This window comes from Azolla caroliniana, unplaced genomic scaffold (assembly GCF_043228905.1).
Source record: "Azolla caroliniana isolate FFs.n. ecotype wild unplaced genomic scaffold, voAzoCaro1.0.p SCAF_11, whole genome shotgun sequence".
NCBI classification, from domain to species: Eukaryota; Viridiplantae; Streptophyta; class Polypodiopsida; order Salviniales; family Salviniaceae; genus Azolla; species Azolla caroliniana.
In genome coordinates, this window is record NW_028230446.1 from 18,806,558 (window position 1) to 18,827,343 (window position 20,786).

Sequence of the window (20,786 nt, forward strand, 5' to 3'; positions counted from 1 at the left end):
GAAATCTATGAGCATAATGCAATGGATTTTGAATCCATGGTCTACCTCATTATATTCTAATCCCTTTGAAGCAAAAAAACCATACACGATTCCACGTAAACGATGATTTGACCATAGTAGTTTTTTCAAAATTAAATTATCTAATTACTATTTTAGTAAATGTCTTTACAATGGAAAGCAACTTGGTGCTTTGTTGTTCTATGCTCATCGATTCATGAACAATCAATCAAAGACTCATTAGAGAGCAGTGTTAGGAACTAAGGCCGTTAGTGTGGAATCATAAACAACACCTCGACTTGAAGATCATTGAGTGTGCAAGTGAGAGCAAGATCTCATAGCAGAATGAGAGAGAAAGAAAGAGAGAGAGACCAAGAGGCACACAGGATGTAATTTTATTACTCAAACTCAATGTTACAAAACAATGGCGGCAATAACCAAGATGAACAACAACAACAAACTAGGTTACAAAAGTGCATTATATATTAATTGGGCTAGGCCAACTGCCCTTTAACATATTTATAGAATTGTCCTAAATCTAATTTGTCCAAGATACAATGTGAATATAGCCATTATAGACCAATATTTGACACTCTCCCGCAATGGGCATATACAACGGAAATCTGTAGTAAAGAAGGTAAATGGTCAATACATATTTGTAAAAGGTCATCAAACAAATTAGATTTCTATTCGAGTCGGTAAACTCCGAAAAACAGAAGGCCGAATCGGTCAGGGTTGGAGAAACTGAGACTGAACCTCGAATTGTCGATGATGATTGTCCGAAACCATCCTAAATGTCCGACTCAATCAGACTAATTTTTCATTACGCCCATCTAGTGCCGAAGGGATCGGAATTGATCCGCCGAAAAACACTTAGTCATCCCATCTACGACATTATCAGATGTAGGTATCTTCTTGAGGCCGATTTTCCCTGAAATGACGTAGTCCCGAACAAAGTGATATCTCGCGTCGATCTGTTTCGAGGCGTTGTGCTAAACCGGATTTTTCGACAAAGCGACAACACCTTGACTATCGTTGTAGACAACTAGAGCTGAGCCGAATTTGGCTTGTCGAAACGTGCAAGCTAGCCAAACAAGCCATAAGGCTTATTTCGCCACGTCGGATGCGGTTATGTATTCAACCTCGATCGTTGATGTGGCAGTGCACTCTTGAAGTTTCGATTTCCACAAGATCGCTCCATTGACGAATTTGAAACAATAACCGGTTGTCGATTTTCGACTGTCCACACAACCAGCAAAGTCAGAATCAGTATAACCGACTACGCCTGATGCATCATTCGGGCCGATTGCCAAAGTCTTTTGTGCCCACCAGATATCTGAACACATGTTTGATTGCGTTCTAGTGTGATCGACCAGGATTGTGCATGAATCTGCTGACGACTGCTGCGACATGAACAATGTCAAGCTGTGTCACGACCATTGCGTACATCAAGGAATCGACTGCCGATGCATACAATATCGACTTCATAATTTCCCCCTCCGAACCGGATGTCGTGCAGTCTCGTTGAGACAGCCAAAGATTAATTGGGAGCAGGGTCGAAACAGATCTGGTCTATTGCATGTTGAAGTGTTCTAAGACACGTCCAATATAGTCAGATTGAGACAAAAACTAATGTCGTTGATTCTTATTCAAAGTTATCTTCATCGTGAGAATGTGTTGTGCCAGACCAAGGTCCTTCATTGCAAACTTCAATCGCAGTTGTCGAACAAGTTCGGCGAGATCTCCAGCATGTCGACAGGAGAGTAGCATGTTGTTGGGAATTCGGTCCCTCCGGATGGGATCCGATGTGAATCGGATCCAGGGACATATCTATAAATATGTTTCTAGTGTGCCTATCATGGCCATATTTGTAAATAGTCCTAAAGTCATATAAGTATAAATATGACTTAGGGCAATCACTTTTGTGTAGAAGTTGGTTGTTATCATTATTATTGTATAGAGAGAAACACACACACAAAGAGAGAGTGAGAGAGAGTGAGATATAGAAAGCTTTTCTGTTGTAACCGTTGGTCGACGAAGACATAGAGCTCGAGGTCGTTGCCTCTGAGTCTCGCATTCTATTCTCTTAGAGATAGTTGGAGTTTGTGGGCTCCCATGGTTTTTCCCGATTAGGGTTTTCCACATAAACATCTGGTGTCATCTAATTCTGTGTAAGTACACTAATCGTCTTATTCTTATTCTCTATTTTCTTCCATTGTGAGTTTGAGACTCGGTTGTGGCCAAGCGCTATTCCTCTCACATGTCATTCATGTAGATGATGAGGAAGATGGGAGACCCATCCCGAGTTGTTTTGGTGAAGAGGCAGTGGTCCTCGTCGTTTTTGGAGAAGTCGACTAATTGGATGAAGTCGTCAAACTTCTTATACCATTGTCTTGGTGCTTGCTTTAGGCCGTATAAACTCTTCATGAGTCGGCAAACTAGATGTTCCTGGTCGGATGCCACAAAGCCTTTCGGCTGCTCCATATAGATTTCCTCCTCTATGTCATGGACACACCAACTGTGGATTGGGACGAAGCACGGATGATGGGGCTATAAGAGACATGCTACGAACTTGAAGCTAAAAGTGATGAGGCTAGGAACTCTAGAAGTTGTGAGTGACATGAGAGCATGAACACATAGATGAAGAAGTTGACAAGATGGAATGAAACGAGAATTATACTAGATTGATGTGTCAATGAGTGGTGTTGAATCCCTTGAAAGGGACCAAGGAGGTTACAAGTATTTATACAAGTTCCGAGATCGAATATCTCTATAATATAATCGAGAAATATCTCTAGAATATACTAACGACTAGAATATTCTAATTTTGAAATTTATTATCCGCTAGATTATAGAATACTACACCATTATATACAAATGTATGCTCATGTCAAAATGTTTGAGCATGACATCTTGTTGATGTGAGGTTGCAGGTTCAATCCTCACCAACTATGTATTTGATGTCACTGTGTCGTGACATTATCCTCCCCTTTATGGCCTCCTTTTCGAAAGCGTGGTGTAGGGGTGAACAGGAGTTGGAGCACCGATGGGGGTGAGCGAGCATGTGTCGTCCTCACCGGAGACACAAACACCAACGAGCGTGAGTGACCATGTGCGGTCCTCACTGGAGACATGAATACCAACCGATGTGACCAACCATGTGCGGTCCTCACCGGAGACACGAATACCAACAGGCATGAGCGACCATGTGTGGTCCTCACTAGGAACTGGAACACTAACGGGAGTGAGCGATCATGAAGCCCTCACCGGGAACTAGAACACGAACATACGTAAGTGACCATGTGTGATCCTCACTGGGAACTTGAAGAACAACGAGCAAAGGAGTGCAGGTGAAGCGGTCGACTCGACTTCTTCTATCATGAGAGGGTAAATTGTCGAGGTTGACCCAAAACATGTCACAAACGGTAGTGCTAGCGAGAAACCAATGTGATCCCCACTAGGAAAGTGAGCGGTTGTGACCCCCACCGAAACTAGAAGGTGAGCGATCGAAATCGATCCTCGTCAAAAGAAAGTGGAGTGAAATGTAGACCAAAATGCAAGCGAGCAACGATTCGATCCCCACCAGGAAAGTGAGCGGTTGTAACCCCCACCGGAACTGGGAAGGTGAGCGATCAAAGGAAAGTGGAGTGAAACTTGAACCGAAATGAAAATGGAGTGCAAACGAGCAATGATTCGATCCCCACCAGAAAAGTGAGATGTTGTAACCCCCACCGGAACTGTGAAGGTGAGCGATCGAAATCAATCCGTTTGATGAAGACAACAAGTGGTGTTGAAAATGATGATGTCAAAGACAATGCAGCGATGATGATGATGAGGAGGAGGAAGCGTCTCTAAAACCAAGGATGTTGATGACGGTAACTCTAGAAGCAAGTATTGTGACGATGGTAACTCTAAAAGCAAGGGCGATGACGAAGACGGGCGATGCTTCCAATTGGAAGCAATTCAAACTGTCACGGGCACACCAACCGCGGACTGGGACGGACCACGGATGATGGGGCTATAAGCGACAGGCTACGAACTTGGAGCTAGAAGTGACGAGGCTAGGAACTCTAGAAGTTGTGAGCGACATGAGAGCATTAACAAAGAGATGAAGAAGGAGACAAGATGGAATGAAATGAGAATACTGGATTGATGCGTCAATGACTGGTGTTGAATCCCATGAAAGGGACCAAGGAGGTTCCAACTATTTATACACATTCCGAGATTGAATATCTCTAGAATATACTCATCTAGAATATACTGTACAATATCTTTAGAATATATTAACGACTAGAATATTCTGATTCTGAAATGTACCATACGCTAGACTATAGAATACTACACCATTATGTACAAATATATGCTCATGTCAAAATGGTTGAGCATGATATCTTGTTGATGTGAGGTTGCAAGTTCAATCCTCGCCAACTATGTATTTTATGCCATTGTGTCGTGACACTCTAGGTCATCGTGGAGGAATGTTGTTTTTATATCTAGCTGAATCAACTCTAGGTCTTCGGTTGCCACTATGCCGAGCATGAAGCGAAGAGTCGTCATTTTTACCACTGGTGGAAAAATCTCATCGAAGTCGACACCATATTCTTGTCGGAAACCCTTCGCGACTAATCTGGCCTTGAATTTTGGGGTGGCCGAATCAAATGTCTATCTTAATCTATAGACCCACTTGCATGGAAGAGCACATCGATTTTTCGGTAGTTCGACCAAGTCCCAAGTTTTGTTTGCCCGAATGGAGTTCATTTCCGACTCCATCGTCAAATGCCATGTGGCCGAATTGACTGATGTTGATACTTCTTCGTATGACGTGGGTTCACTAGTGTCCATGAAGAAGATTCCAAGAGAGTATCTCACAGGGGGTTGCGATAGTCTCTCAGATCTTCGAGGTATGATAGGACTAGTCACATCCAGTGTCAGAGTCACGTGGTCCAAAGCTGAATTATTCGGTTGTGCCAAGTTGGTGTGAGAGGATTTGGCTACCCGTGAAGCCGACCTCGTGTTATGGGTTGGGCCTTCGTGAAGCGGCGACACATCTGAAAAAATTACCCTTCGAACTTCAATAGGCGTTTCGGTCGTCTTATGCACAACTGACTTATTGAACACTACGTCTGAACTTCGGACGATTTGTCTATTGCCGATGTCCCAAAGTCGGTATTTGAACTCACCGTTATCGTGAAGTTTCCGGCACATAGTGAGAAACCAGGAGATATCGGAAGAATCGGTAGGGCGCACCATGTGCACTTACCCTTGTAAAAATGTGTGAATAATAGGAGTTAAGTCGGGACAGAGAATCCCATGTAAGTCGGGATTTATCCCACATTGTAACGCATCCCTCTCCTTGTTCTATAAAAGGAAGGGATGGTCCCTTGTAGAGGGGTTGCCCATTTTGAGTTAGGAGGGTATACCACTTAGGTCTAGGGTTTGGTAGAGTTCTTCCTCTTCATCTTATTCTTGTTCCCTTAGGGTTTGTACTTGGGTCTTCGCCCTATTTCGTTTAGGGTTTCGTCTTGGTTTTCTCCTTCTTCTTCTGCCCCTCTGTGTCTGTTTAGGATTTTGGCCCGGTGAAGAGCTTGTATGTTATGTGGGGGTTTACTTCTACTCAGCCTCCTGTGCAAGACCCCGCTCGGTGCGACGAGCCCGAGAGCTCCCCCGACGACGGCTTGGCGGCAAACTACTGTTGTAATGTAACCTACCTTGGTCCGGCCCGAAGCCGGGATTGTATATTTTCCTGTAATATATATATATATATATATATATTCGTGTTTGTTTGTGCATATCGGTGTATTTGGTGGAGTCAGGAGCAGAGCCCCTTGTTTCCTGTGTATAAGAGTCGGTGTGGCGCACATGCTCTCTCTGTCTCTCGTGTTCGGTTGCTTCTGGGACGCGTCCGGAATCGTCTTCTCGGCATCCCTTCCTCTCTCGTCCGAGACCCCCGTGGTCCCGCCCCTTCTACACGCACGCGCGTAATAACGCAACACCATTTGGTCCATAACCAAGGAAAATGCATTTCCTAGACCTTGGAGTAGGTTTGCGGTGGTCGTCTTTTGGTATGAGGGCGTATGCCTCACACCCGAAAATCCTCAACTTGTCATAATTCGGCTTACTATCGGTCTATAATTCCTGAGGTATTCAAAGTCCTAGAGTCCTACTCGGTGACATATTGATTATGTGTGTTGTCGTAAGTAGGGCCTCTGCCCAGAAGCTATCCGACAATGCAGAGCGTTGGAGCATGGATATTATCCGTTCTTGAATTATCTGATTCATCCACTCAGCAATTCCGTTCTACTCCGAACTATAGGGTGTCGTGTATTCACGTCTGATGTCGTGTTGTCGGCAAAATCTGATGAATTCTTCAGACTTGAACTCTCATTCGTTGTCGGTCTGAAGGCATTTCAACGTTCGATTGGATTGGTTCTCTACCCTAGCGAGCCATTCGGAAAAGATCAAGAACACTCGATCTTTGGTTTTGATCAGATAAGCCCACACCTTGCGAGTCGAGACATCGATAAAGCTGACGATATGGCACCGCCGAGAGACTGATGTGGCATAGGAACACAGGCTTCCGAGTGGAACAAATCGAGTGGACTCGATTCTCTCGGTGTTGATGTAAGGTGTGATGCGGCTATCTGTTTGCCATACTGACAAAGCTTGCAGAACTGATGATTGGAGAAGGAGAGTTTGGGGATGTATCCGCCTCTAGATAGGTGCGTGATGCCAGCCTTGCTGAGGTGTCTGAGGTGCCCATGCCATAATGATGACATAGGAATATCAACCATAAAAATGATGCAGCTATATGTTTGCCATACTGGCAAAGCTCGCAAAACTGATGATCGAAGAAGGAGAGTTTGGGGATGTATCCACCTCTAGATAGTTGTGTGATGCTAGCTTTGCTGAGGTGTCTGAGGTGCCCATGCCATAATGATGACATAGGAATATCAACCAGGAACAAGTCACCCTCTCTTAGTGTGACATATAACGGGTACAGAGAATGCACTTTCCATCCTCAAGCAAGCAGGAGGTTTCCCCTGTGAATTGTCCACACTCCTGATGAGAAGTCAATGCGGATGTCATCTTTGTCCAATTGTCTGGCTGAGATCAAAGGTACGTGCCAGACATTGTGTAGTACTAATGTAGAGCCACTCAAGAGGTTGACCTCACTATGCCGATTCTGATTATAGCATTGTTGTGATGGATTCTGGCCATAGAGAGAAACAGAGCAAGATGCGTGTGAACGGGTGTGTGCATGGATGCACACAAACTTAAGACTTTATGTACGAACGTATGTAAATAGCATAGTACTAGAAAGTGCTAGGAGGAGTAGGATTTAATGGGCACTTTAAGGCGCACACACATAGAGAGGAATACGAGGATTTGGTGTGGGGAAATTGAGGAGAGAATCAGGGAGGACAGAAAGCGGCAGTCTTTATCGGTGATGTAACGACCTTCCCCTTTGTTTTATAAAAAGGGGAAGTTTGGGACTGTATTGGGGATCCAGGATTTGGAGGACAAAGTGTTGTCGATTTGAGTGTCAAGCTCTTTCTCTCTCTCTCTCCCGTCTCTATGTGTCGTGCGATGTGCTGATTCGAGGAAGAAGTTGAAGCCTCTGCTCGTGTTGGAAGCCGTGTGCTCTCGACCTAAGGTTCGTCGTTCCATGCGTGTGTGGGTGTGTGCAGCTCGCAACTTTGTCGTTGGCTAAGTTCGATTGTAATCTCTTCTTCTCTGATAATCGTTAGTATTTTGCTGAGTCTTTCCTTGTGTAAAGACATTACCTTGTTGTTCCCTCTTGCTTCTGTCATGTGTGTCGAAATTCCGTGCTCGGCCACAACCGAGGAACTGGATCGATTCACAGAAAACGGGAAATACAACAATGCACGAAAACAATAGAGAGAAGGGTACACTGGATGTTTTACGTGGAAAACCGTAGACGGGAAAAACCACGGGAGTACAAGACTCCAAACCAAACACTATACAGAGAAGTATACAATGGCGAGCTGCAAGGCGACGACCTTGAGCTCGCTGTCCTCGCCACAGGCGGCGGAAATACACAGAGGCGTCTACCTCTTCGTCTCTCGCGCTCTATCTCTCTCTCTCTCTCACGGCTACTCTCTCTTCACTCCCCTTGAGTGGAAAAACAGAAAAATAAGCCGCATAAACTGTTTGCCCTAAGTCATATTTATACACATATGACTTTCGGGCTATTTACAAATATAGCCTCAAGGGCTCTTGGCAAACATATTCACAAATATGTCCCCGCATCCGGATCTCCCTCCGGGTACATTCGTCATCCGGCTCCGTAACCGGGGTCTTCAGCATCCGGCTCCGTAGCCGGGGTATTCATCATCCGGCTCCGTAGCCGGGGTCTTCATCATCCGGCACCGTAGCCGGGGTCTTCATCATCCGGCTCCGTAGCCGGGGTCTTCATCATCCGGCACCGTAGCCGGGGTCTTCATCATCCGGCACCGTAACCGCAACCGGGCTTGCCGTCATTCATCTCCGGACATCCCATCCGGAGGGACCGAAATCCCAACAAACTCCCCCTTCACTTCGGCATGGGATGTCTCTCCAATCCGACCCTCTTCCGGCACGCTTCCAGCTTGTCGGGTGTGAGCACTTTGGTCAGCATATCTGACCCGTTCTCTTCCGTGTGGATCTTCGTCAGCATGAACTCCTGGTCTTCTATCCTTTCCCGGATCCAGTGATATCTTCGCTGGATGTGCTTCGTCCGGGAGTGATAGGCCGCGTTCTTCGCAAGGTGGATGGCACTCTGACTGTCGCAGTAGAGTCGGTACTCCTCTTGCCGGATACCGAGCTCTCTAATGAAGTCCTTCATCCATATTATTTCCTTGCCGGCTTCAACAGCCGCCATGTACTCCGCCTCCGTGGTTGACAACGCAACCGTCTTCTGCAGCCTCGACTGCCACGAAACAGCTCCCCCTGCATACGTCATCACATACCCTGATGTGGACCGGCTGGTATCTTCATCAGCCGACATATCCGAATCGGTAAAGCCGTCGAGTTCGGGCTTACCGGAGCCGAATCGGAGGCACACGTTTGCCGTGCCCTTCAGGTATCGGAGTATCCACTTGACCGCGTTCCAGTGGTCTTTGCCGGGATTGCTCATGTACCGGCTCACCACTCCGACTGCGTATCCTATGTCCGGTCTTGTACACACCATTGCGTACATCAAGCTTCCGACGGCAGAGGCATATGGTACTTTCATCATGTCCTCCTTCTCAGCCTTTGTCTTGGGGCTCTGCTTGCTGGACAACTTGCAGTTTGCCGGGAGGGTTGACCCGACCGGTCTTGCTTCCGACATGTTGAACCGGTGAAGCACCTTTGTCACGTACTTCTCCTGTGACAGCCACAACTGCTTCTTCTTCCGGTCCCGGATGATGTGCATCCCTAGTATTTGCCTCGCCGGACCCAGGTCCTTCATTGAGAAGGTTCGGTGAAGAGCCTTCTTCAGCATCCGTATCTTGACCTGGTCCCGTCCGACGATCAACATGTCGTCCACGTATAGGAGGAGTATTAGAAAGTCTCCTCCTTCGAACTTCTTCACAAACACGCAGTGATCGGACTGCGTTTTGTGGTACCCTTCGTCGGTCATGAAGGAGTCGAACTTCCGGTACCATTGCCGGGGAGCCTGCTTCAGTCCGTAAAGGCTCTTCTTCAACCGGCATACCAGGTGCTCCTTCCCTTTCTTCTCGAATCCTTCCGGTTGCTGCATGTAGATCTCTTCTTCGAGGTCACCGTGAAGGAATGCTGTCTTCACGTCCATCTGTTCTACCTCGAGGTCCATGCTTGCCGCTATGCTCAGCACCGTCCGGATGGAGGTCATCTTCACTACCGGGGCAAATATCTCGTCGAAGTCGACGCCCTTCTTCTGCTGAAACCCCTTCACCACGATCCTGGCTTTGTATCTCGGGGGGTTTCCGGCATCTCCCGGTTTCAGCTTGAACACCCACTTGTTTCGAAGTGCCCGCTTTCCTTTCGGCAACTCCACAAGTTCATATGTGTGGTTCTCATGCAGGGAATCCATCTCGTCCTGCATGGCACTCAACCACCTGCGGCTCTGGGTGTCATGCTTTGCTTCTTCAAAGCTCTCCGGCTCCCCCTCGTCGGTTAGCAGCACGTGCTCTGGTTCCGGAAATCTCCGGGGGGCCCTTCTCTCTCTTAGAGGATATCTCCGTTCCGGAGCTTCGGTAACCGGTTCTTCCGATTCTTCTTCATCCGAATCCATTTCGGGATCGGGGCCGGTTCCGGTATCATTTTCATCTTCTTCGGCCGGTTCTGTTTCTTCACCGTCTTCGGCCGGATCCTCGAGAGCTAACCGGTCCCTTGCCGGTCGGGACTGCTCCTCGTAGAGTTGATCCTCACCGGTCGACTTGGAGCTCTTCATCTTCTTCTCCGACTCCCAGTCGGCGAGTGTCTTGTTCTCCATGAAGATGATATCTCGACTCCTGAATATCTTCTTGTCGACCGGGTCCCATACTCGGTAGCCGAACTCGTCGTCGCCGTAACCGAGGAATATGCATGGCCGGGTCTTTGGATCTAGCTTTCCTCTCCGGTCCTTTGCCACATGCACGTATGCGAGACACCCGAACACCTTCAGATGCCGGTAGGACACTTCCTTACCGGTCCACACTTTCTGCGGCGTGTCTCCGTCCAAAGGTACTGAGGGTGATCTATTTATCACATACGTCGCCGTCGACATTGCCTCAGCCCAAAACCCCTTGGGTAATTTCGCATGCGCCAGCATACTCCGGACCCTCTCCATTATGGTCCGGTTCATCCTCTCGGCCAGCCCGTTCAGTTCCGGCGTCTTCGGCACAGTAAACTCGAGCCGGATCCCCTTCGAGCGACAGTACTCCTGGAACTGCCCCCGGTATTCCCCTCCGTTATCCGCTCGTATCGCTTTCAGCTTCTTGCCGGATTCTCTTTCCACTCTCGCGTGGAGTTCTTTGAAGACGGACAACACTTGGTCCTTTGTCTTCATCGGTGCCGTCCACAGTCTTCGGCTATGATCATCTATGAATGTTACGAAGTACTGGGCTCCGCCATGTGACTTCGTTTCTACCTGACACACATCGGTGTGCACCAACTCCAATGGTGCGCTACGTCTCGTCGGTGGCCTTGAGTGGAAGGAGGTTCGGTTCTGCTTACCGGCCAGGCAATCGGTGCACTTTTCCAGGTGCACATGCTTCACTGGGATAAGGTTGTCTTCTGCAAGCCTCTTCATCCCCTTCTCACTCATGTGGCACAGTCTTTTGTGCCACAGCTCACCGGCAGTGTCAGCTGCCACATTCAGCTCTTCCGGACATAGCCGGGAGTTCATCAGGTACAGTGTGTTGACCTTCCGGGCCCGAGCCACTATCAGGCTCCCCTTGCTGAACTTCATGACACCGTTCCGGATGCTACCCGTGTAGCCTTCATCATCTAGCCTCCCGGCCGAGATCAGGTTCAATCGGACTTCCGGAACGTGTCGCACATCCTTCAGCAGCATCTTGCATCCGGTTGATGTCATCAGCCACACGTCTCCTATGCCGGCAATCCGGCATGTGCCTTCATTTCCCATCCGGACACAGCCATGCTCACCGGCTGTGTAGGATGAGAAGTATTTCTTCTCCGGGGTCAGGTGGAACGACGCTCCAGAATCGACCACCCAGGTCATCTCTACACCGGCAAGGTTCAGCTCCCTCTCTTCGGTAATGAGCATTATCTCTTCTTCACTTGCCGCGAGTGCCGTCGTTCCTTTCCGGTCCTGCCCTCGCCGATCCGGACCTCTCCGGTCCGTGGCTCCCCGGTATGCACCGTTTCTCTCCGGTGACTTCTTCGAATCGGTGTCGTCGGCTCCGTTGTCCTTTCGGTAATGCCGACAATTCTTCTGGAAGTGCCCCGGCTTCCCACAGTGGAAGCATGTGGGCCTTCCTCTTGACTGCGACCGGGTCCCCGACTTCTCCCGTCTTTGCGGACTCCGGTTCCATTGTCTTCCCCGATCCGATTCGGTAAGCAGCGCCTTCGAGTCGGAGGCCGGTTCTTTATCTCTCCGACGCGCTTCTTCGTTCAAAATGCTTGTCTTTACCGTTTGTAGAGACAAGTTATCTTCGGTGCAGGAGGTGCTGAGAGTCACCACCAAGTTCTCCCAGCTTTCCGGCAATGTACACATCAGAATGATGGCTTGCATTGCATCCTCCAACGGGAACTTGATCGCCGCAAGCTGGTTCACGAATCCCATGAACGTGCTTACGTGTTCCACCATACTCTCGCCGTCCCGATACTTGAGGTTCACTATCTTTCTCATCAGGGAGGTTCGGTTCAACGCATTCTTCCTCTCGTAGAGGCCCGACAGCTTCCTCCACATCTCATATGCGTTGGTGTTGTTCGCCACGTGTTGTAGAACGCTCACGTCGACGTATTGCCGAATGGTTGCAACGGCTTTCCGGTTCAGAAGCCTCCACTCCGTCTCAAGTACCCCCTTGGGTATTTCCGACCTGTCGATCGGTTCATACAGGTCCCGAACAATGAGCAGATCCTCCATCTTTATCTTCCAGTCGGCGTAGTTCTGCGCATTCAGCACCATCATCCCCGGCTGCCCGCTGCTGCCGCCTTCCATTTTCTGTGTTACCGTCGCTCTGATACCACTTTGTCGAAATTCCGTGCTCGGCCACAACCGAGGAACTGGATCGATTCACAGAAAACGGGAAATACAACAATGCACGAAAACAATAGAGAGAAGGGTACACTGGATGTTTTACGTGGAAAACCGTAGACGGGAAAAACCACGGGAGTACAAGACTCCAAACCAAACACTATACAGAGAAGTATACAATGGCGAGCTGCAAGGCGACGACCTTGAGCTCGCTGTCCTCGCCACAGGCGGCGGAAATACACAGAGGCGTCTACCTCTTCGTCTCTCGCGCTCTATCTCTCTCTCTCTCTCACGGCTACTCTCTCTTCACTCCCCTTGAGTGGAAAAACAGAAAAATAAGCCGCATAAACTGTTTGCCCTAAGTCATATTTATACACATATGACTTTCGGGCTATTTACAAATATAGCCTCAAGGGCTCTTGGCAAACATATTCACAAATATGTCCCCGCATCCGGATCTCCCTCCGGGTACATTCGTCATCCGGCTCCGTAACCGGGGTCTTCAGCATCCGGCTCCGTAGCCGGGGTATTCATCATCCGGCTCCGTAGCCGGGGTCTTCATCATCCGGCACCGTAGCCGGGGTCTTCATCATCCGGCTCCGTAGCCGGGGTCTTCATCATCCGGCACCGTAACCGGGGTCTTCATCATCCGGCTCCGTAGCCGGGGTCTTCATCATCCGGCACCGTAACCGCAACCGGGCTTGCCGTCATTCATCTCCGGACATCCCATCCGGAGGGACCGAAATCCCAACAATGTGTGCGTCCATGTTTGCATGCCCGTGGGCCTATCATTGTTCTTCGGCATCCTACCGGGAATAGTTCACTCCTTCAGTCCTGTGTGCTAACCAGCCGATATCCTGGAATCGTTCCGGATCGGGCATGCAACTGGAAACCGATCCGGTGAAGCCATCTGGACTCCGACCCGATCCTTCCAACTCCCACTGGCTCCTTGGTCTGAGACCCTTGTGGTCCCACCCCATTCTAACACGTCCCCGCGGAATACTGGGACAACGTGATTTGCGGTCGTGGCGTTGACGAGGGTGTCAAACCTTGCAAAGAGGTTAGCAATCACATCTGCGAGCTGTGTTTCTACCATTTGGTGTTATTTGGTGAGGCATACATACTCGGCGGAGAGTTCAGTGTGGGCTTGCGTAGCTTGTTCTTGGCTGTGTTACCACGTTGTCTACGCTCAGTGGAACTCTTCATCAAGTTGGTGGTGTCGGGTTTGTTCAACGAGTAATTTTGCCTTGAGGGGGTCTTGATCTCCATATTGTCGATGTGAGGTGGGTTGGGGCAAGCAATCTTACGAGGTCGGCGAGTGTGGGGTTCTTTAGGTTGCGGAGTGTCGTCAATAAGCATGGGAGGTGGTGGGTGGATGGTTGTGCAAGGTGAGGGTGTCGAGGTTTCATCAAGAAGAGAGATAGTCAAAGGTGGAAGAGGTAAGTCCACCAGGTCCTGAGGGTTGTTGAGGATTGTTTCAGTGGTGCAATTTCGAGCACGAGGGGTCATGGTAGTGATGTGATGGGACACATAATAGAATGTCGAACACAATTCCTGGATCTCTGTTGAGGTGAATTCATATGTCTGGAATTGTTTCGTGCACTCAGTGATATCCTCAGCAATGTCCAGGGTATTCTTAGCCACCACGTGGGTGATTTGTGGTTGCTTATGTGCTGGTGGGCGGTTGCATTGGCCTTGGTGGACTTGTCTTAAGAAGTTGCATTCCCAAATGCGCAGGCACTCGGTCTGGCCCTGTATGGTTACCTTGTAGCATCGCTCCTGGTAGCGTATATAAGGGGGGTTGGAGGGCCAATATTGAACTTTGCGTACAGATAGTGAGTGAGGAACCACACGAAATTGGCTACCGATTTGGGTCGTATTTGCCATTCCTTGACTCGTTGAACGAACTTGGGGGCCCACTGAACCGAGCGAGGAGTGTGGGCCCACTTGATGAATTCGCCGGTGACACGGGAGATGGCATCAGTGGAGGCAGTGTCACCGATCATGGTGCTACAACGTTCGTGGAGGTGAGGGGGAATTTTCATGAAATGCCAACCTTCCCATCCAGAGTACTTGGTGTAGGCTACAAGTATGATATCGGGAACGACGTCGGGGGACTTTGTTGTTTGGAAGGGGGCACCATCAATTGGCAAGTGGAGCGTGACATAGACGTCGACCGCGGTGAACTGGAACTCAATAGGCTAGCATACGTGAAGGCTTGCATGCAAATGTGGCAATGTCAGGGTTGTACCCTATCAGGAACCAGTTAACCAGTTCAGGGAGTATGACCCAAAGGCCAATCCCGAGGAAAAACTTGAGGCCAGATAATAGAATGTCGAACACACTTCCTAGATCTCTACTAAGGTGAATTCGCGTGTATGGAATTTTTTTGTGCACTCAATGATATCCCCGACAACGACGTCAAATAAATGTGTAGGATCTATGTATCGATGGAGTTAAACCCTCCTCGATGTCATTTGCGGAGCTCGGACCGTCGTACACATTTTTTATGGCGAATCAGGCAGAGATGGTTGTGGGACACCTTCGAGCCTCACACTCAATTAATGATTAAGTGATTATTAAGCACAATCTCTCTCTCACTCTCTCAAGTTCGCTCTCATAGACAATAAGAGTAATGAATAACTGAACACTTCATTAATCTCTCTTAAGTTGAAGGGATACAAGAAGGAGGAGAGGAAGCTCTAGTTCTTAATCAATAGGAATACCTTTACAAAATGGAAGAACCCTTACAAAGCCACCACAATGTGGTTTATATAGTATTTACATTTAGGGTATGGCCCTTTCACACTTGGTTGTCCATTAGCCACTTTTCCTCTTGCCATTTCCTCTTCATAGTTCCTTTGACCGTACTACATCCTTGTTGGTGCACTCTTCTTCATAACCAATCGTGGTGCAATCCAAACGCTAACAATGTGCAAACCCTAAAACTTCCTAACTACTACCATGATGACCAAACAAACCCTGAAACGAAATAGGGAGAAGACAGAGAAGACTACCCAAACCCTAAAGAAGAAGGAATAGAAGAAGAAAGTATCAAACCCTAATGGTCTACCCCAAAACAACAACATGGTGACCCCTAATAAGAGCCCCATCTTCTCCTTTTATAGTCTAAGGAGGGAAGGTTGTTACCAAAGTGTGGTCAAATATTCCTCTCTTTTTCAAAGGAGATAACTTGCCTTGATTTAAGGAGTAATTGATGAGGTACATTAAAACCCCTCTCACTTTCACACTCACCCCACTACCCTCTACATATGCATGTGCACTAATGTACACATCACATTTATTCCACACTAACTCCTTTGTGCACTTCAACACCCATTATTTTTATTTATAATTTTCTTATGTGCATGTGCAAGTCGTTGCACATCCCCGTTCTCGCCTGTTCCACTCGATTTTCCTACCGTTGCCGGAAATCTTCACAACGTATCTACCAAAGCATTGCTAAGTACAATACGACATGTTTTTCTAGCAATCTCTTGTCAATGATCTCCTCATGAACTCCCTTTCCGTTATCAACTGCTTATACATGGCCACATGCCTCGTGTCAATAGAGGAAATACCCAAAGAGGTGGTTGATACCTCCAATGTATACAACCATTGAACATGAAGAAGACATTTAGCCTTTCCTATCTCATTTTAAAAACCTATTGCTTTTGAAAAACTACATTTGAATCACCCTTGATAGCATCGTATTCCCCTTTTAGTGTATGTACCAAAGTCAACCAAATCTCCTTGACTACATTCATAGCATTCCATTGAATTTCCTAAAATATCCTTCTAGTCCACAAAACCCATAAGACTTTTGAATTGATCGTCTCCCAAACCACACCATTCTATACTAAATTAATAGACATACCTGGCGGCACTTCCTCAACATATTGATCTCTTGTATACAATGCAAAGATAACCTTTTCTTTTTCATAATCTTGTAGTTCACCCTTAACATCTACCCACATCACTGATTTCACATGCATTTCTAATCATGAATTGTCTCTCAATGTTAGTATATATTTCTTTGTCTCTCAATGCATATATAATATATATAAATTGTTATTGAGGTGTACTTTTCTAAAGTCAATGATTTCACATTCTGCATTAACATGTAAGTTTTGTCTAGTTTCTTTTGTTTTTTCCTTCATATTCACTTATTAAATCTAGTATTACGAGTTCACTTCTCTCGTGTTTTCAAGTATACATATACAACTCATTGTAAATGTTCTATTCATTCATGTCCTTTCTTAGCTTTCTTATCTCTACGTGGGCCATAATAAAACACAAAATATAGGTTATTACACAAATTGATATTAATAAAATGAAACATTAGGATCAATATCGTACACCAATGGGAGTTAAAACTTTGACGTATACGAATACATTTGTTGTGGTTCAACCATCATCTTCGGATCATCAACTAAGGTACGATGTACATAATTTGATGTGGTCAGTACGATGTCTCGAGGCTATTGCAAATGCCAAGAAAACGATGGTACACATTAATTTATATGCAATATTTCTCAAGCTGAACTCAATGATTTTTCCAACATTTGGGACGACACAAAATGTTTGGGAAAGTTAAACACACAAAAGTGATGAACAAACTTTGAAGTAATCACATAACATAATAATTAGACAATCAAACAATAAACACATAATCATGGATAGTATGTGTTTAACATTAACATGTTAATTTACAAGGCAATATATAACATTGTTTCCCGATCATGTAAAGATAATTCAAAGAGACTTGAAAGGTTACATCATTTTCATTGATTGTAATAATAAATTTATGTGACTATACTCATTCAAAAACAAAAAGAAGCATTGAAAGTTTGAAATATTCCAATTCCATGGTAAAAATAAATGTGGAAGGTGAATCTAAAGGACTTGTTTGATTGTTTTGTTTCAGAGAGGAAATTTAGTGCAAGCCAATCTTATGTGAGTTACACAATGGACTACATATCTAAATCATTTATGAAATATAAAAACCCAATGCCTAATAAAACTTTCATTTCTAATGTATTCCAATTTGAAACAAAAAATAGTTAATATTCACTTCCATTAAAGTATTCTTGTTTAAGACCTTTTGTAGTTTCATTTTTAGCTCAATTATAAATAGTTAATTCTCTTTCTTTAGCTCACTTATTCATGCCTCGGCTATAAAGGGCACTATATTTTCTATCCATCTTCTTCAAGATAGCCTAAAACTAAAATAAACTCAATTACCATGCCCGACAATAGATTTGTCGAAGATTGTTCGAGGTATTATATAGATCAAACTAATAGTGAGTGATATAATAAGAGATTAGGGAAAATAATTAATCAAGGGTGTTTAACCCACCGACAATTGTCGAGCAAAGGACATGCAACAAACATAAAAGATCATATTGTCCCATATCCCTTAATATTGCCTTATGGTATACCTTGGTAGTTGATGAGGGATTTATGTTTTCTCAAAGTGTGTTACACCGAGTGCATGTCTTCCTTTTGAGAGGTTCTCCTTGTTGAAATCATTAATTGAGGTGTTAAAAGCGACAAATTGATCGAGAGTTGTGGTCCATCACTCTTGAGTTGCCACCTATGCTAACCTTAATCTACCGAACTCTCAATCACCTCTCTCATGTAAATAACTTAACTAGTGCCTCCAAAAGGATTAAGCATTGAACATCAATCTACATAACCACACCTTTATTAAAGAAGTTAGCATTATATACATAAAAGGACAATTTATCAGAGCTAAATAGTGCTTAACCTTAATCACTTGTTTCACATGTATATAAGAAAGGAAGAAGGGAGAGATAGCCCTAGATTAGGTTACGAGGGGATCTTAAGACAAAAGTTCAAGAAGAAGTAAAAATTCATGAAAGTGACTTTTACAACTCAATTACAAAAATGTTGTCCCCTTTCCATTGGGTCGTCATTTGACCTAAAGGTCTAGAAGCAATTTTGTTCTATCCCCCTTTTTCCTAGCTTACCCTTTTTCCATTGGATGTCTTCATGGGTTGTGCTACACATGGCATGTACAAAGTCTCAAGAATGTTTCAAGATTTGCAATTAAGGGGGTAGTTAGTCCCATTTTTTATAATCTAACACCTAAGGCTCCTAGATAGATTTATGTGTTTGTTCCAATTACTAGGATAATTGTTTTCCCAACTATCCTACCCTTGACCCATTAAAATTAACTTTAGAATTGGTCTTTTAGGTTATGTCCATAACACAAGGATATTACATATCTTTTTTTTAGGGTAATTATATTTAGAGCATGATAAAACTGGTGTTCTTTTCTACAATAAATTGCTATAATGAAATGTTGATAGTTGACGATGAGGGACATCATGCCAACCTTATTGCCAACTTCTATGTAACTTAGACGAGATTAGAACTCTTTGACCACAATAATTACAATATAATTAGTGAAGATTCCTCTTTTTTTTACCAAAAAAGAATATACTCCTTTCGTTAAAATATACACAAACTATCCCTTTCTCAGGTAGGCCGAGCCAAGACTATCTTATCCTACATAAGGGATCTCACTTACTTATCTTACACTTTCACATATGGCTCTAGTCATCCTTTCATGCACATCACCTACGTTCACTATCCCACATGCCATGTCTTTCACACCCCTCGTTCATCTAATGGGAGGGGGGAACAACCATTTGGGTACTTCATACTTCCATAGTATATCCATTCCATTTGCTGCGGCCATCAGTGTAGTACACCATCACATTAGTTCTGCAGCATCATTAGTACCATCAATCCGCTCATATTGAGCTCTTAGTGTAGTTATTAGTGTGTGTGCCAGATTAGCTTAATCGATTTAGCTAGGGGGCGTTTGTGTGTTGAAAATACCATGGTACACCTTGTTGTCCATATATACCATATAGTAATGGGGGCAAGCAACATCCAAAGATCTCCAAGTTTTTGGTTCTGTGCACAAGTTGTAGGTACCCTGTTGTCAGTTATCAACCGCACAATGTCATTCTCCCTTCTGTACTTAGCATCGCATGTGCTATTATATTTTGCCACATCATCCTCAAGACAAATCTAGCAAGCATGTCCCCAATTGAGGCTGAACGAACTAGAGGCATGGCAAAGCAAACGTAGTGCCCTTCCCCGTACAACCATTGCCTTGCGACATTCTCCTAAACAATGGGAAATGCTTTGTATCTGTCCATAGGCAATACATCTAGGGTCTACATTGGGGCCTTTACCGCACGTCCCTACCGACAAGGCTCTATGTGCAATAAACCATAAACACATCATTATCTTGCGGTCATATATGTCATGTCATATCATTTTCCAGAATTTATCTAGTCTCATTTCACCAATGCCCTCCTGTATCCAAAATTTCCTTGCTTCAATCTTGTCGTGTTATTGTTCTAGAATAATTTGCTTCCCAATCTTCGTGTTATACCTGAAAAATTGAACCAGCTTTTCCCCATCAGTTCATCCTGTTGGCCGGCAAGGCAAAAAGGGTAGGTTAGAGTTCAGAATGTAAAAGGGGTATTTAATTAGGAATAGGGAGTTGCAATTAATAAGTATTAGGAAATATTATGAGAATTAATAAGTATTATGCTATTTTGAGAAGCGGACGGACGGACCCAGAATCGGTATGCCAATTCGGATCAGGACCGGATCGTTGCCGGTTGCCGGTTTGTAACTCAGTCAGAGACCTATAGAAGGACCCGGAAAGAATGTAATCAACGACGGATAATTAAGAGAAGTGTTGTTGTTTTGCATATGATTAAGTGTTTATCTGATTACCGTTTTATGCTGAACATTATTAATCTTACGCGTTGTCGCGTTGCTACGCGCATGCGTGGAGAACGAGGCGGGACCACGGGGGCCTCAGACCGAGGAATAACCGAATGAAGGGAGGGGAATGACTCTTACGATGTAATTCACATGCGCACAGACCCACAGAATCACAGGAATTGCAATCAACCACAGAACGCGAGATGGAGACAGATTGAATGCTTATGTATATATAAATCAAGGTGTTACAACCAGCAAGCCGACGAGTGATAGGTGTGAAAGTGTTTTTTGAATTCAAACCATTGAACACTAGATGGATATAAATTATGGATAATTCACATTTGGAGGA